The sequence below is a fragment of the Xenopus laevis genome, chromosome 6L (genome assembly GCF_017654675.1).
Source record: "Xenopus laevis strain J_2021 chromosome 6L, Xenopus_laevis_v10.1, whole genome shotgun sequence".
Classification (NCBI taxonomy): domain Eukaryota; kingdom Metazoa; phylum Chordata; class Amphibia; order Anura; family Pipidae; genus Xenopus; species Xenopus laevis.
The window spans coordinates 23,929,386-23,943,078 of record NC_054381.1 but is presented as its reverse complement, the minus strand read 5'-3'; the positions used below and the strand labels follow the sequence as shown (position 1 = coordinate 23,943,078).

Below are 13,693 nucleotides of genomic sequence, written 5' to 3'. Positions count from 1 at the left end.
TTTTTTATTAATTTTGCTTTACAATACCCAGGTCCCACCATTAGGCTTTCCCCTGGTCAGTTCTAAGTTGAGCAAATCACTAGGGGGATTATTTACTAGACTCCAGTTGGGTTTTTGGGGGCAAAACTCAAATTTTTTGGGTTCTTTTTCAAGTTTCATTAAAGCCAGTTGCAGCAAAAAGCCTGAATCTGAAAATCCGCCATCTCAGACCTGCCAAGGTTGTGTATAAGTCCCTATCCTATTTTGGCGTTTCTGTGGTCTGCACTGGAATAAGCCGGAAAATCCAACCATATACGGGGATATAAAAAAAAAATCAAGCAATTTGGGAAGAACTCAGAAAAATTTAGTTTTTACCCAAACCAATTAAATCAAGCTTTTTTAATAATAATTAAGATAAAATCTGGTATGGTCATGTTTTGTTTTTTTTTAATTTAAAGAATGAGATAAATTTGGATTTTAGTAAATAACCCTCTAGATGTTCCTTCTTTCACTACATTAAAATCCTGTAGCCAAGCAGTTGAAATGAGCATCAGCTGGCACCGGTGTTTAAAATCCATCATTTAAGAAGCTGAAAAATTATTAATATTGGAGAAATTTTACATCAATTTGTTTTGAGGATTTACATTCCTTTTTAAGCAGAGCCCGCAATGGAAAACTACACAAATTAAGCTGGTATGAAACATTTCATAAAACTGGTGGTTCACAAAACGGCGCTGTAAAGTAAGGGAAGTGTTATGAGAGTACACATTTAAGAGACGGGCTTAGGGGAATTTAGGTAAAAATCATATTTCACTTAAGAGAACGGTTAACTGCAGAAAGGCATGTATTATTCAACGGTCGCCTTCACCTGAATTTCCACACTCTCCGTCTTCTGAACGTTACAACTGATGACATTTGCCACAGACTACTATTTGTTCAACAAATATTAAATAATGCCCAGCTGTCTCCAGACCTACAAGGTTAACTGCACAGCAATTAGCAGTACAAAGCTTAAAGGGGTAGTTTACATCCTTGTTCAACATGATGGCAATAAATATGAGCTGAGCATACTCTCTGCTTATTGTTTAAATTAACTAAACAGGGAAATTGAAGCTACTCTATGTTTGGTCTTTGTTAGGTTGAAAATGTTATTTCCAATTCCCAGTGCAGAAATAATCCCCCTGCATAATGGACTTCTGCTAACAACACAGGGTAAAGGGCATTGGCTGTATACTGGTAACATCGCAAGGACCAAACATGGATTAGCTACATTCTCTTTGTTTGCTATGCTTTCATAAAGAGTGGAAGTGTGACCTCTTATTTCCTAGTCAGGAACTTAAGTCTACTATACAAGTGATAAGTAAAAATGGTTTTCCTCAGCCTAGTGTGGGGGGTCCATGGATCACCCACAATGCAAATTTTTGCATGTTGCGGGTGACCAACGATTTTTCTGGAGGTGGGGTCCAGAAAAAAATTGTGGGGGGTCCGGGCCCCTATAGTTTAGCCAAGACTTTAGCCTGATAAAACTCAAGACATGATGATGATGCTGATGAATTCAGGGAGCAAGAGTTACTAACAACCACTTCTGCAAGGGGAGGGTTTAAACCTGCTGCCAATGTAGAATCTATTATTCAGACTTCCCATCCATGGGAACAGCTTGATTTTAACTGAAATGGTAGGTCAAATTAATGTTCAACTTAAAAATGCTCTCAGCATGTTAGAGAAGTCATTAGCTAAACAAGCAGAACAAAGAGTGTTTCTTCCTGTTTTTTCACTAAATTCTAATTTGTTTAATGTTCTCCCCTTATATATCCCCTTCCCTTTTCTCTTCTATGTTTTCCTTCTTTCCCATCCCTTTTTATGTTGCCCTGTGCTCTCTCACCTATTAACCATCATTCTTTCTACTACTCTCCACTGTCTCCACCCTTACATATTTTTCGGTTACTGTATCTTCTGCCATTCTCTTCTGTATTGCTCTTCCCTCCCCCTTTCACTTTCTAGTATAACTCCCTTCCTTGTCACTGTCTATTTCACTTTATTCTCTTTGGATATGCCCCAATAATAGGGTTGCCACCTTTTCTTGAAAAAAATTCCAGCCTTCCTATATTTTTATGGATTTCCATTAATATTGAGATCAAGCTTAATTTGTACCAGCCAGGCTGGTAAAATACCGGGCAGGTGGCAACCCTACCCAATAAGCTTACTGAAAACTGCAAGAAGGATCCTCATGCCCAGACCATGCCCTGACCACTAAGCTTTACTATCAGACATTTCCAACTTATTTCCTTTGGTTCTACCACCTTGTGTTTGTTGGAAAGCAGTTTGTTAGAGCCATTTCCAACCTATCTAGCATTCAACCTGGCTATCCAGCCTGTTTATTCCTGTGGTTCTTATCCTAGTGGTAACTCTTCTGGAGAGGATGCAAAGGATTCCTAGGCCTTGAGCATTTCCCAGGTAATTTGCCCTCTCTGCAAATTGATATTCAGACTTTCTTTTCCCTTTGCTACTTCTCTTTGTGGTATTTTGTTGGACATTGTTTGGTCTTGTATAGATAAAGAGGGGAGGACACATAGGAGAGGGGAGGGGCTAACTATAGGACAAAATGCTGAGCTCAAATTGATTATTTTAGTATTTAGATGTTTCCCTTTGGAAAGGTGGTTGTTGGCAACCCTACTGGGAGTCCTTCTGACTGAGCACATTGGAGTCATAGTTTGGCAACATTTAGCTTGTCACATTTTGACTTTATCTGGCCTAAAATTACTCTAGCAGCAAGAATAAACTTCAGGTTACATAAGCACTTAATACAAATTATGTTCTTTACATCGGTATTATTGTTAAGCTTTGTAGTAAAAGAGCAACTTGTTTTACGCATACAGACATACAAAATCAAATCATAAAAAGCCGTACTTGTCCCTGGATGTCCTATGGGCACAACTAGCTAGTGATTAATAGAATACAGAGCACATTCAAGGTGCCACCTCATTAGCACATTCATATTTATTCAGGGAGAGTAATATGAGTTTGTAGTTCATTCCGTGAACAAGTCTCTATGCTGTCACCAAGCCAGAATACTATTTTTACATTACAGAGTCAGCATCCCGGCTAACAAAAGTGCACTTTAATGCATGCCAGTCGCTTGGCTGGAATGTCTGCAAGAAGCTACTTTATCAAGTTCCTTAATATTCAGAGCATTATAACTAGCTAAATACACGCACATACCTTTACATGAATGGAAAATGTGGACAGGGAGCCAGGAATTTACACAGCAATTTTACTGTTATCAAACAACTCTAGGTTTTCCTGAGACTCGCTGTCTATGAAGAGAAGCAAGCTGGAAACATGGAGAGGAATGTTCACTGTACAACACAAATGAATGGGAATGTCAGGTGGTTATAGGTTAGACATGGGATAGTGCTGAGGGTGCAACTTATATTAAAAAAAAAATATTAAAGAAACTTTTATGTATATGCTCAGAAACTCAGTTTCCAGGGTTGTCCATCATCTTACTGAACTACAGTTCTGATTGACAGCTAAAGAATAAACATGCAGCGTTGGTGAGACAGTAGTGAACACAGTTGTCTCTCAGTTGGGGTAATAAATTAAAATTAGGGATGCACTATTTTGGATTCGGCTGAACCCCAAAATCCTTTGCGAACGATTCGACCGAATACAGAACCGAATCCTAATTTGCAAGGGGAAAACATTTTTTACTTCCTTATATTGTGACAAAAAGTCACTTGTTTTCCCTCTCCGCCCCTAATTTGCATATGTAAATTAAGATTTGGTTTGGCCGGGCAGAAGGATTTGGCCAAATCCGAATCCTGCTGAAAAAGGCCGAATCCCAAACGAATCCCGGACCGAATCCTGGATTTGCTGCATCCCTAATTAAAATCAACAAGCAAGTAGCATTTACTGGTCAGCTGTTTGAAAACAAACATCTCATTGGTTGCTCTGGGTTACTAGACCTCAGCAAACTTTGTACAGTGTGGCAAAACCCTTCCCGTATCTTTTTTTATTGTGAAGTGATGGATTCTGGGACTTGACGTCTCTCTGCTTTCCAGAGAATCTGTGCACCACCCACTATGGAAAACAGAAGTAAAAAGAAAGTTGAGCCCTTTTATATCCCAAGTGTCACACAGTTTGACCTCTTTATCATCACATTATCAAATCTAATTAGCTTGGAACCCTTGAGAATGAATGACTCATTTCTATATCTAGTATAGGTAAATCTAAAACAACTGGACTTGCTGAGTAACCAGTGAAGAAGTTTCACTACTCATTCAGTTGAACTGAAGAAGCTGTTCGGATGAGTAGTGAAATGTCTTCAAAGATTACTCAGCAAATCCAGTTGTTTTCGATTTACCTATACTAGATATACCATGACCTGGATGAATGAAAATCTTCATAGTTATATGACTCATTTCTATAAATCTCTCACTGACCCATTTCTGAATGAAGTCCCAGAGACAAGACACTAGGGGGCAGATTTATCATGGGTCAAATTGAAAATTCTAATTAGAATTTTCCAGTTTTTGTATGGTCAAAACTATTAAATTCGACTAGGAATAGTTCAAATTCGATTAGAGTTTTTGGTTTTTTTTTTGAGAAAAAACTCTAGTTAAATTCGATTAGAGCTTTCAGGTCGATCCAAGGAAATTAGATTTTTTAAATACATTTTGATTGGTTGTATCTCGAGTTCATGGGAGTTTTCAAAAACTTCAAAACATCGCCCCACTATCCCTGATTCAAGTCGAGGTCTGACTGCAGTCAGTATTCAAAAATTTCACAATATCCAAAGGAATCGAAAAAGAACCCCCACTTGAACAGTCTAAACTAAGGCAGTCACAAAGTATTTTGGACCCTTATTAATAGTCGGTTAAATAGTAAACACTTAAATAAGCACCACTAATCAGTGCATGAGATTGATTGTAACACTTATTAAAACTTTATAAAGTGCTGTGCAATAAATTATAAAGTGCAGTGCAAAGAGTTAATTAAAAAAACAATTAACTCTTTGCACTGCACTTTATAATTTATTGCACAGCACTTTATAAAGTTTTAATAAGTGTTACAATCAATCTCATGCACTGATTAGTGGTGCTTATTTAAGTGTTTACTATTTAACCGACTATTAATAAGGGTCCAAAATACTTTGTGACTGCCTTAGTTTAGACTGTTCAAGTGGGGGTTCTTTTTCGATTCCTTTGGATATTGTGAAAGTTTTCAAAAACTCACATGAATTCGACATCCGACCTTTGATAAATGTGCCTCTAAATGAGTATAAGTTTGAAGTTAGGTACCACCAGAATGGACTTATGTTTTCATGGGATGGGATTTTTGGGGAACATCTTGGATCTCATGGATATGGTTGGAGGGATCGTATTATTTAGACATTTCAGTTAGAGGTTCCTTATTACTGCTATTTCCTATATTTAGGTAAAGTAATGTAACAAATGAATATAAGACAATACAAAAATTGTTGGGAGGATCAGAAGTGGGATAAAAATGTTAAATTTAATCAGAGGCAATTGCAGATTTTGTAAAACAAAAAATACAGCACTGTACAGTAAATGTAAAGATCTGATATAAGGTATAGCAAAAGTAAATCTTCTGGTATTCAATGAAAGCCTGGTGTGACAACCCCACAATAATATGCTAAAAATGCACAGGTGGGGGCAACATTATACAGAAAACAAACTACGAGCTGCACACACAAATTGTGTAAGGGCAGAGACACACGCGGCAATTCGGGGAGATTAGTCGCCAGGCAACAAATATCCTCTTCTTCGGGGCGACTAGAATGAAAATCGCCGCCGGGATGGCACTCGGAGCGCTTTGTTTTCCGAAGTTGCCTCACGAAACTTCGGGCTACTTTGGAAAACGAAGAGCAGAGTCACACGCTGGAGATTAGTCGTGCAGCAACAAATCGCTTCTTCTTCAGAAACTTCGGGCAACTTTGGAAAACAAAGCGTTCCAAGTGCAATTTACATTCTAGCTGGAGGGAAGGCAGTTCGGGGAGATTAGTCACCCGAAGAAGAACCGATTTGTCGCCGGGCGACTAATCTCCCAAACTAGCAGTGTGCGTGCTAACCCAAAGATTTAGTACAGAATTTAAAAAACAGAGATAATGTTTTGGGTGGACAAGCCTCCCTTCTTCAGGTGAGCTTTGTAACACAACTTGTGTGTGCGGCTCCTATTTCTACTTTGGATTGTGATATCATGGCAGGTATCTAGGGGCATCAGCATTACCACCAACACACTGCAATTTTGTGTGCAGAAATAACGACCACTTCAGATATTCTACATTTTGCCAACCTTCAGCACTCAAGGCAAGATGGAAGTCACAGTTTTACAAAGCAGAACAGAACATGGTTCAATTTATCAAGTGTTTGAATTGAAGGGAATATTACAGCTCCAATAAACCAAACAAATGGAATTTACCTTTCCCTCAGTATAAAAAATAAGGAATGCTCTATGGACAATTAGCTTCTCTAGTCCTGTTCAATGTGTATTGAAGAAAAATTGTGTTGCTTTAATTTGTTTGGCTCCCCATAAAACAAGTCAGATGTAACTACGTTCAGCAGCTCAAAACTATTTCCAGTCACATTGGACTTGTCACTTGTAGAAAATGTTGCTTTATACAAAGTTGGCTTTGCTGGAAAAGTACAGAAGGCTCTGTGTCAACATTTTAGTGTCAAAGTCATTGGTTTACGGCCCCTGTGTTTTGGTACTGTACAACCGTGCCTCTTTCATTCTGCCTTCCAAGCGCTCCATCCTATTAATCATTATGACATGCCCTTTAGCAGAGAAGACCAGATGAACTGCTTTGGAAAAGGTCCATCTTCTAATGCACCAAGGTGCCTAAAATGTCACCGCGCACTTTAGCTAATATATGGGACACTTCAATTCATGAGATTTGTGATGACACAACAATAACACAGAATAATCTAAGGGCAAAGCAGACAACCCACTAGTGACTGCATAGGCTCAAATGTAGCAGAGAGAGAAAATGTTGGAGGAGATGAATTATGTTGGACTTGGTGGGTTTGTATTTCCACTGCTTTGAAATAAGCATGAATGACTTGAAATTGGCCCTGGCTGCCCTCCACTTAACAAACAATCCTACGCTCCAGAAGCTGCTCTTCCCCACGTATAGAATCTCACCCAAGGTGAGAAATATTTGTCTCATGTTATTTATGGACGAGGGAGCTGCATTATAACAGCTCTGACCAGCTGATGGCCCACAGGCCGCCTGTTGCCCTCTAAATCAAATAAAAAATGTTTAGTCTGTCCTCTGGCCCAGGGCTACAGCCACAATGTTTTAAATATAACCTGCCCATATCTTGGAAAAAAAGTTGGACATTCTGCTTTACAAAAACAGTATTGGACTTTTTCGTAAAATAACTTTTTGAACCAGTTCTGTCGTTCTTTAGCCCCATCTTATCCTATGTGTAAATATACTATTCTTAAAGTATACTGAAAAACATCTACTATGCGCTCCCTAGAATCTGATATCCTAGGCTTTGCATTGATATCCTAGGCTTTGCATTTTTTTAAAGGAGAAGGAAAGTCATCTTGCACTTGTGGGTGCCAAATCTTACGCACCTCAAGTGATTGTATTGATTTACCTGAAACCCCGGGCCAGTGCTCCTATCAGCAGACTACTGCACCGGCCTGGGGTTATTCCAGTGAGCACCACGTATCGATCCTTTTCCGGCTTCCACTTTCTTTGCGTGGCTGCGCATGCGCAGTAGAACGAAAAGCCGAACTTTAACTGAAAAGTTGGATATTTTGTTCAACTGCACATGCATCTGCCACAGGAAATTTGAAGAAAGAAGAAGCCGGAAGAGAATCGATCCGTGGTGCTCACTGGTATAACCCCCGGGCCGGTGCAGTTTTCTGCTGATAGGAGCACCTGCCCAGGGTTTCAGGTAAGTAAATACAATCACTTGGGGGTACCTAACATTTGGTACCCCCATGTGCAAGATGACTTTTCCTTTAAAATCAGCTAATTTTCACTGCCACAGTATACAAAGAATAATTGACAACATTTTTGGAAGATGGGCTGTACAATCCCATGGAGGAAAGCGGGTAGAAACCTGACTTTCAGTGGTTCATGGTGACTCAGTCCTAAATATTCAAGGACTTTAGCCCCAAAAATGGGACACTGTTAAAGAAAAAAATTAGGGATGCACCGAATCCAGAATTCTGTTCGGAATTCGGCCAGGATTCAGCCTTTTTCAGCAGGATTCGGCCGAATCCTTCTGCCTGGCCGTACCGAATCCTAATTTGCATATGGAAATTAGGAGCGGGGAGGGAAATTGTGTGACTTTTTGTCACGAAACAAGGAAGTAAAAAATGTTTTCCCCTTCCAACCCCTAATTTGCATATGCAAATTAGGTTCGGATTCGGTTCAGTATTCGGCCGAATCTTTCGCGAAGGATTCGGGGGATCAGCCGAATCCAAAATAGTTCCAAAAAATTAATTTGCAGAATATCAGGTCATAGAGATCGAATCACAGACATTTTTCAAAATAATGTCAGTATCCTTTTAGAAAGTTGACAGCCAATATTTAACTTCAAAAGGCTCATTTACAAAGTTTGATAAAGTAAGAAAGACTGGTGTGAAAAGCCATGTTTTTCCATGTAAGGTATAGGACACGGACATCTACTTACATACCCCTTACTTGCTGGCTTTTTGGAATAGTGAATGTTTATGGGCACATGGTGCTAAGGAAGCCCTGCAATGAAGCCATAGCGACCAGATAGCAATTGGAATTTCTATGCCTGAATCTTGTTACAGATCAAACATAAATATTATTGACAAACATACATTAGTAAATGAGCTCCTCTATATTCTTGTGTTTGCGAGGGGAGTGGTAGCATCCCCTGTAGCAATTCAAATCTGGCTACTTTGGAACTTCCACATCATCATGAATTTATAAAGTATAAATATAAAGTATAAATTATGAGTGTATTACAGGTATGGGACCTCTTATCACATAACGTATATTTCCATAATTTGGATCTTCATACCTTAAGTCTACTAGAAAATCATGTAAACATAAAATAAACCCAATAGGCTGGTTTTGCTTCCAATCAGGATTAATTATATCTTAGTTGGGATCAAGTACAAGCTACTGTTTTATTATTACACAGAAAAAGAAAATCATTTTGAAAAATTTGGATTATTTGGATAAAATGGAGTCTAAGGGAGACAGGCTTTTTCTGGAAAAATGGGTTTTCGGATTACGGAGCCCATACCTGTATAAATGAATGGGGAGAATTATTTCATTTGCTTCTGATTGAGGAATACTGTTCTAAAGTGTAAATAAACCAATGAGTACTAGTGAGGTACTGAACCTCTCTCTCTCCCCCTCTCTCTTACAGAACTGGAGAAACCACATTTGCAATCAATAAAAGGTCAGCACTTGTGAGAAATTGGTTCCTAGGTACATACTTATCCCTCTCATATATGGCTGCAGTTGGCTCACTATTCTGTTTACTCAGCAGCAGAGGAGGAAGAGACTGGAACATGATGGAAGGGCCGAGACTATAAAGCATTGGTTGAATGAATCAACATGTTCCAGTTGCTTTTTTGGACACCAAATGAGACATTTTTATCCCTCAGTACAAATATTATAAAGTAACTGTCTGCCATGTAGGCATGAGTGGAAGTGTCATATGGCCAACAAGGTCTGTGCGTGGGGAGGCAGATATTTAGGAGTCTGTTAGTGAATCAAGAAAATAACATTGAGTTTGTAAAATTTCTCTTACATGGGTAAGAAATCTTGAGCTCTGTCCTCCAAATCTATTGTAATACATTTGAGCATAAATAGAACACTGCATTGTTGCACAAGAGCAGGGAAGGAATAAATATTAGTTTATTTTGCATTGAGGAATGATGTTGTGGTTGGAGAGCATTCTGGCCCATGGGGTTCTGGTCAAGAGATGGTCAATAATAACGTCTAGCTCATTGGAAAGCAGAATGGAACATGATAGTCACAGAATATTAGAATTAATTTTTATTAGGTTGAAGGACAAGCTACTTTTTTCTCACATTTGACTTCTCACTCAGGTCACACACAGCAGATACAGATGTGTGTCCATGTCACATGAGTAGATGCTTCAAAATTCCTCCACTTCTCTTATTAGGAGTACTATTAGCTGGAGCAACCTATCACTGTGAGCCTTCCATGACTTTACTTATGACATCCTATGAGTTAGCCAATCAAAGACCTTCTTGTGTTGGGCCTCCTTATACATTAGGCATAACAATACAATGCAGAGTGTGGTAGCATGGGACCAACTTTGTTCCTTGGTTGGAAGTCATCCAGTTTGACATTATTTCTAAAATCAAAACTTTAATTTTTGATTTTGAAAGAGCTCTGTGAAAACTGCATTGCTTAAACCATCCTCCCAAAAAAAAATTGAGCTGGCAGGGATGGTAGGTGTTTGGTGACCTTATTTCACCCTAATTGACAAGAATGACTTGGATCATCTGCTCCTTTGTGGGTAGAACTGCCATCAGGGGGCACAGGGGTTACTGAAGTCAGGGGTTTGGGTGGAGCATGGAAGCAGTTATGAGTCAGTTGTGTGGCTGTGTGCAGCCCGTTATTTTTTTTTCATTAGGGTCCCATTCTGCTCGTTGCCAAGGCTTTCCTTTTCAAGGAACTCATGTGACCAATGGGGTAATAAATGGAACCTCCTAGGAGGAAAACTTTCTTAACTCATTTTTATGAGGCCCCATAATTCCTGATGGTGGTCCTGTTTGAGAGAGGCAGAGAGCTTATTGTCCGCATTGGCCACCATGACAAAATCATCCACTTCAATTCCTCATTAAACATACAGTATATACCTGTAGGGACCCTGAGATTTGGGTGTATTTTACTCAGGCAGTATTTGGACACCTAGGTATACCCAGGCAGCTATGTCTCCCTTCTTGGGTCCACTGGGATTACTCTTGGCAGGGTTTGCCCACTAGGTGGCATTGCTTAACAGTATAAATGTGTTAAACCCCATGTGTTCAAGTTCTTTCCTGGGACCTTACCTCACTGTCAGGTGATACAGGTCCAGGTCTTCCAGTGAAACAAGTAGTTAGAGTTATTTAGTGATAGTAAGTTCTGGTTATAGTTGCTCTAGGAGCAATAGCGAGGCTCAGGGTATATAGCGAGCAGTTTCCGCTCCAACGAGGAGAAGTAGTGGTGTTAGGACCATGTGGTGAGTACACCACCAGCTCAGGGATTCAGTGGGTGAGGTGAAGATCAGAGAGGGTCCCAAGACCCCAAGCTGATTATTCCTGGGCAGGAAGCTTTAATCTCTGGTAGTATTTTTTGTAAATAAACAAGTTATTTTGCTGCAAGAATCATCTCTGTGATTGGATCCTTTGCTGCACTGAACTATATCAGGTAGCGGGAGTTGCACAGGTACACTGGGGTCCCAGGCACAGATACAAGCAGTTTAGCCTGGTCACACACTGCATCAAATACACAGTGAAAGCACACTCAAGGGTGGGCTACATGCTGTATCATTAAAGATTTCTCTATCATATGAGCAACACAAATGAAATGTGCCTAGTAGGTGGGGACAAATAACAGGCGGTTAATGGACAAACCAGCAGAACGTGTCCAGGGCCCAGCAGGTTATGGTGTCTAGCACCAGATTAACACATCATAGGATGGAAGGTTGAGTGAAGGTTGCTCTCCTGTCTGTCCCTGCATGTTTAACTGCTGCTACATTCTGTTTCATTTTCATTCAATATGCTGCAAAGCCATTTACTGGAAAGGTCACGTATTAAGGATTACTTACGTGACAGCACTGGGATTTAATATGTCTACATGTGGTGAAAAAATAACATGTTTTGCCAGTGACTTATAAGTGTGTTGCAATGAAACACTGCTAAGTAACACAATACACATAATCCATAAAACTGCATTTCCAAGTTTTCTACTGCAAAAATGATTTGACATAGCAATCCATATACGGAGAGGCGTAAAAAAATATACATCATAGTGGAGACCTCCTGTTTGGAACTGTAACTAATATGCTGCTTAGAATGTCACATTGTAATTGGACTTCTAATTGGGCCCTGGGGCTGGTTGACCTGAGTCACCAGGCAGGCGGATTTATATCATTTGAACAAATGTAGCATATTGGTTCTACTAGCACTTCTACTAATACGGGGGGCCTTATTTATCAAAATACGAATTTTTCTAACTATTTGAATAAAAAAAGTCCGACCAAACTAGAATCCACGATTGACCCTTATTTATAATTAACAAAGCATAATTTAGGGAAGAATTCCACAGACGATTTTGGCGCAATGCGCTGCGCACAAACGCAGTCATCAAATCGGATGCAACAAAGATAAGGCGAGCAACAGGAACGTTGGATGGCGTTCGTTCGATGCGACACGACTGTCGGATGCAGACGCTGCGGATTGCGCTGAAATCGCTGGGGAGTTCCTCCCTTAATGAGATTTGGTATAAACATGAAAAAATCAAGTGAGAATCCGAATCATGGGATTTTTGTGGGGTTTTTTTCCAGAATCGCTCGATTTTTTATGGGAGTTTTTCCAGAAAAGTCCAAAATAGTCGGATTCTCAGGCTAACTCCAGAGCAGAGCACAGAAACTTCCAAATGGTATAGGGACCTCTCCTATTGACTTATATACAACCTCGGCAGGTCTGAAATGCCAGACTTTTTCCATCCTTGGGGTATAATAAATATAGAAAAATTTGAGTTTTTGTCCACTAAAAATTCAGATTTCATAATAAAAAAAACAAAACTCGAATTTTTCAAGTTTTTGGCTTTTGGACTTAAATTAATAACATTAACAAATAAAAACATTTTGGACATATTCTGGCCCCTCGATCTAACCAGCAGTGCCCATTTGTCCCCAGACATCTGCCTGGAGCCCTGCCCACTTTCCACTAAGCTCCTCTGCTTTTGGGGTCAACTATTCGGTACTGTCCCACCCTGATCAGGAAAACCCATGGGAAGGTCTTTTACATACATTGACAGGTAAGGGTGTCCTTTTATTAAAGGGGTGGTTCACCTTTAAATTAAGTTTTAGCATGTTATAGAATGGATACTTCTAAGCAACTTTTCAGTTGGTCTTCCTTTTTCTTTTTAATAGTTTTTGAATAATTTGTTTTCTTCTTCTGACTTGTTTCAGCTTTCAAATGGGGGCCACTACTCCATCTAAAAAACAAATGCTCTGTAAGGCTACAACTTTATTGTTATTGCTACTTACTTTATTACTTTCTATTCAGGCCTCTCCTATTCATATTCCAGTCTCTTATTCAAATGAATGCGTGGTTGCTAGGGTTATTTGGACCCTAGCAACCAGCTGAAATTGCAAACTGGAGAGCTGCTGAATAAAAAGCTAAATAACTCAAAAACCACAAATAAAAAAAAAGAATATCACTCTCTACATCATACTAAAAGTTAAGGTGAACAACCCCTTTAAGATTAAGATTAATGATATCAGGAAACAGAGTGAATTTGGATTTCTCTTGACTCTTCTTTTTCCTACTTTTTCCTTGTGAAATATATTGTGTAATATTTATGTATATTGAGTAATACAGAATCACTTTGGCATGCAATTTCTCTACTGACATGTCATGATTTTGTTTTTCTTTGTAAATGTTTTCAATTTAAATAAAGATTACTATCTAGCCCTGGAGCTGTGCATATGTTCATGTTGTCTGGCCA

The 13,693-nt window shown here is 39.3% G+C and overlaps 1 protein-coding gene across 2 annotated transcripts in view; it reads right to left on the bottom strand.

Annotated features, from left to right (window-relative positions):
- Positions 1–13,693, bottom strand: part of mkx.L (mohawk homeobox L homeolog) — an 81,076-nt gene that overhangs the window by 54,856 nt on the left and 12,527 nt on the right. The gene's annotated exons all lie outside the window — the stretch shown is intronic.